Here is a 5,386-nt window from a genome sequence, read left to right as displayed (position 1 = left end):
AAAGATCTCTTTTCTAGTTGCCGCTAACTAATGCTAGCTCAATTAGCCATGCAGCTAAGTTAGGTGACTCGAGGCCAAGACTGCAAGACCCAAACACAACAATGAACAGAAACATGTAGCACTCTGCTTTCTGTTTTATGTGGATTTTAAAAACTTTAAAAACTCGGCCTGCGTTATTTTTTCCTCAAAACATATTTTAGATTAGTTTTATATAAATGTGATTTCTAGGAGACAGAGCTGACATTTCCCAACAAACTGAAAATGCACCACACATCACAAAGCGTCAAAGGAGGACCTTCATGTAAACAGAGAGACAAGAACCATCGTGGACAGGAAGTCAGGGGTGGAAGGTTTCAGGTTCTGACAGTGTTCCTGACAATCTTTATTCTGTTCTCAGTCTGACTGAAGCTGGCTGGAGTTTCTTTGGTACAACACTGGCAGTACAGATGCTGCACATGTCATTCTGGAATGAAGCTCTTTCTCATGCTCAGGCCTCATGGGAAAACTTAAATGTATGTACGCACATTGTACAGATCATGTTTGAGTTCTTATTCGCACTCACGAGCATTCATTTCCACCGGGACTGACATAATACAACCACAACATGTGTATCTGTGCACACACATTCACACAATCAATCAGAAAACAACACGTAGCTCTCATGCATACACATACATAGCCTTTAGCATCGCAGCAACTCAATCTTCTCCATATTTTTCTAATTAGAGGGCTATGAGAAGAAATGCACTGACAATATACAGTGAAACCAGAGCTCTCCTCCCTCTGCAGAACACATCCTTTTCTCTTCAGGGTCCTTCTCCCCCTCCCTGTTTTCTTCATCTCTTTGTCCCATTCTTCTTCTTCCTTCATTTCTTTGTTTTCAGAACAGCAAGTCCTTCAAGCCAAACCAAAAAAATATGTTATTTCTCAATGGCCTCACAAAACAACCCTGTGTTTTCTAGTGCCCCTAACAGCAGGACTCAGGGATCTATGAATCACTGTCAGAAAAAGATTCATAGTGGCCTCTTCCGACCTGCCACTACTGTGCTGAAGGTTTTGTTAGAATTTAGACAATGCTCTCATTTCTCCTGTGAGGACAGATTTCAGAAACCCTGATTCAAAGATGTTGTAGAGCAAGAATAAATATGTGTTCTGAGTTTGGCACACCACAGAAACATATCATTAATCACCCAGGCAAATTTGAATTAAGAAAAAATCTTTAATTATATAAATTAGGTCTCAAAATCATGAAAAAATAAGCAGTTTTCTCTGTTCTGAAATGCTGGGGGTGTGTCTGCCTCACTGTCTCTGCAACCTGAAAACCGCCGGAAACATGGACGCTTCGTTCAGCAGCTTTATTGGACATGTCCAAACATGTTTGAGCCACCAGAACCAGAGGATGGTGACAGGATGGGGAGACTGTGTTGTTTGTGTGTCTTATATATTGTTGGGGGACCACGGCTCTGGCACATCACCGAGCCATGTTTCAGGTCCACCCCAAAGATCCTGAACACAGAAATCACTGACATAACTTGTGTGGTTTACATTGTGAAAAGGCAATGGTTTGATTAGGTTTAGGTACAAAAACTGCTTGGTTGCGTTTAGGTAAAGATTGTGGTTTGGGTTAAAATGTACGTCACGACCGATTTGACATCACTCACAACAACATAACTCAGGTGACAAATGTAGTTTACATTGTAAAACGGTTGCAGCTTGTTTAGGTTTAGGCACAAAAACTACTTGGTTGGGTTTTGCAGAAGTGTTTGGTTTTGGTTAAAATAAATGTTACATGTGTTACATCACTCACACAACTGAAGTGATGTGACAGATGTCATGTCCATAAAAAGATTTTAAGTGCGCTTTTGATGAGAAACTGACTATCGGGGAATCCCACCTGAGCAGAGGAGTGTTGGAGACGGAGGGGGACACAGAGTGAGCTGGACATACCAGATGATTCAGGTAGCCTGCGTAATCTGTATCCCCTTTTTTGAGATGAGATTAAACCAAAGGCACCAACATTTATGTGCAGCAATAACTGGGGCTTCTTTTTCACTTCTTTTTATTCAATGTATCAAAATATTGAATTAAAATATTAACCATATTCGCTTTCACTTTGAGTTGACTAAATCATTTCTGAAATACGTTTGGCCGTTTCTAAAACTCAGAGATTCAAGTTTACCTCAAGAAGAAAAGCAAATTGTTAGATGGTAAAACGTTTTCAAAACTTAGAAACCTTTTTGTTTTTAACAGTAGAGGACATTTTAGCAAAATAAGTGCATTTTTGCAGCATTATCCAGCTCGTTTTTTCCTCTGACCAGTAAAATAATATACACATTGTAAATACTTTAGAAAAGTTGTACTGCTGATATAAACCTGCAGAATTCCTTCCATGGTCTTTTATTTATTTGATGATCCAAATCAAATCTCCTGTGGCCCACCTGTGGTTCACGACCTGGTCTTTGGGGATGACTATACTAGAAATGGAAATATTATTCGTAAATTCGTTGGATCTTTGAACTCAACCATCCGGTCTTAACAAGGAGTTAAATCTCAGTCGCTTCTTAGAAATTTAAATCCTTCCCTGCGTTTTAAAGTCACACTCTGCTGCTTCAGACAACTTTCAGGTTACTCATTGTGATAGATAAATGTGCCTTTACATTTTCTGTTCTACTCTTAAAAGCAGCATTCTCACAACCTTTGTTGTATTCATGTTTATGGGCAGATTAAGTTTTGATATTAAATAGTCTATAACATAGTGCTCATGAACTGATCAATATCATTTTCTTTCACTGTGTAAAGGTTTTATTTGAGTTCCCTCTCACTCCAAGATACACCGATCAGACATAACATTATGACCAGTGAGAGGTGAAGTGAAGAACAATGATTATCTCTTCATCATGGCTCCTGTTAGTGGGTGGGATATATCAGGCAGGAAGTGAACATTCTGTCCTCAAAGTTGATGTGTTAGAAGCAGACAAATGGACAAACGTAAGGATTTGAGTGAGTTTGACAAGGACCAAACTGTGATGGCTAGATGACTGGGTCAGAGCATCTCCAAAACTGCAGCTCTTGTGGGGTGTTCCTGGTCTGCAGTGGTCAGTATCTATCAAAAGTGGTCCAAGGAAGGAACAGTGGTGAACTGGTGACAGGGTCATGGGCGGCCAAGGCTCACTGATGCACATGGGGAATGAAGGCTGCCCCGTGTGGTCCGATCCAACAGACGAGCTACTGTTGCTCAAACTGCTGAAGAAGTTCATGCTGGTTCTGATAGAAAGGTGTCAGAATACACAGTGCATCACAGTTTGTTGTGTATGGAGCTGCATAGCTGCAGACCAGTCAGAGTGTCCATGCTGACCCCTGTGCACCGCCGAAAACACCAACAATGGACACATGAGCATCTGAACTGGATCATGGAGCAATGGAAGAAAGTGGCCTGGTCTGATGAATCACATTTTCTTTTACATCACGTGGATGGCCGGGTGTGTGTGTCACTTACCTGGAGAACACACGGCACCAGGATGCACTATGGGAAGAAGGTGAGCCGGTGGAGACAGTGTGATGCTTTGGACAGTGTTCTGCTGGGAAACCTTGGGTCCTGCCATCCATGTGGATGTTACTTTGACATGTACCACCTACCTAAGCATTGTTACAGACCATGAACACCCTTTCATAGAAACAGTATTCCCTGATGGCTGTGGCCTCTTCCAGCAGGATAATGCACCGTGCCACAAAGCAAAAATGCTTCAGGAATGATTTGAGGAGCACAACAACGAGTTTGAGGTGTTGACTTGGACTCCAAATTTCCCAGATCTCAATCCAATCGATCATCTGTGGGATGTGCTGGACAAACAAGTCTGATCCATGGAGGCCCCACCTCACAACTTACAGGACTTAAGGATCTGCTGCTGACATCTTGGTGCCAGATACCATGGCACACCTTCGGGGGTCTAGTGCCTCAATGGGTCAGGACTGTTTTGGCATCAAAAGGGGGACCAACACAATATTAGACAGGTGGTCATAATGTTATGCCTGATCATTGTATGTCACAGTTTTCCTGGTGGCTTATATTATGGTATGAGCTCAGATGAGTTTTGATGTATTGCACTGGTTATTCATGTATTGCGATATTTTTGCACTTTTGTATATAACCATATAAAGTGATTACTCCATTTTTCTTAGATTGTAAGACGAGAGACAGAATAATACAGGTATGAGACAAAACAAAGAACAAGTATGAAACAACACAGTGTAACAGAGCAACATGAAGAAGACAAACAGCAAGTACAGGTCAGTACAAGAGTCTTGTCATAGAATAGCAGCAGGTTTGGTTTCATGGTGGGCAGATGTGTGTGTATGTGTGGGTGTGGGGTGTGTGAGAGACAAAGAGCAGAGAGGAGGAGAGGAAAAAAGGAAAAGAGAAAATAATAATGATAATAAAAAATAACAAAAAACATAATACTAATGGGAAGATGAGAGGAGTAGAGTTGAAATAGAGGAAAATAACAGAGTAAATCCCAGTAGTATAATAACTTTAATTTTAATAATAACAATAACTAATGGAAAAAAACTGGGGATGCGCCGCCCTGCCCACTGGCTGAAAAGCAGAATCGGAGCACCACTATCAGGCTCCAGAGTGGGACCACAGGGTCTGTCAGGCAGGGTCTTTTTTTTTTTTCTTGAGCTTCACATGTAAGTCTGAGTTGATCCCCTTTTTTTCCCCCACTGGTGCTGCATTCACTGTAACTCCACAGTGACTCTGATGAAAACATAGTATTCAGACCTCCAATAACAGACTTTCTGCCTGCATCCGTGTGCTCTAGCGGTACTTTGGACGTCTTGAGTTTCTCCTCTTGCAAGAATGGCCCGACTCTGAGAACGCGCGCTCATTTGCTCTTCCTCAACGCCAGAATGTGTCTTAGTAGACTGAAATTGAATTGCAAGAGCTGAATTTTAATTGTGAATTTAATTTTCAGTGAGGATCAAATACAGTCTCAGAGGAAATTAATTCAGTTTTATAATCCTACAGTTTCAGGTTTATTGGAACAGATTCAAATGTTAAACAATACAAATTCAGTTTCTAGTGATACATATTTCTTCCCATAGGAAGTCTTATTTGCCATTCAAAGTGTACACTTTACTGCAGCAGCATTCATAAAGTGATACCTGTGGAAGTGCTGACAGGATTTACACCTCTGCAGGCTTAAAAAGGAGCACATGTGAATTTTAGGACCTCCGGAGGAAACTTGGCTCCATCTTTTCTTTACCCCACATGTCTGTCATCTCAGCAGGACCTCCTTGTTGTTCCCACAGCAGCATCATAAATTTCCATCAGCCACCGTGTTCTATGAATAATCCCGCGTCATACAGCGCGCACATGTGCTGCTCT

Source organism: Lutjanus erythropterus, chromosome 23 (genome assembly GCF_056507025.1).
Source record: "Lutjanus erythropterus isolate fLutEry1 chromosome 23, fLutEry1.hap2, whole genome shotgun sequence".
Lineage (NCBI taxonomy): Eukaryota > Metazoa > Chordata > Actinopteri > Lutjaniformes > Lutjanidae > Lutjanus > Lutjanus erythropterus.
This window is presented reverse-complemented; position numbering follows the sequence as displayed.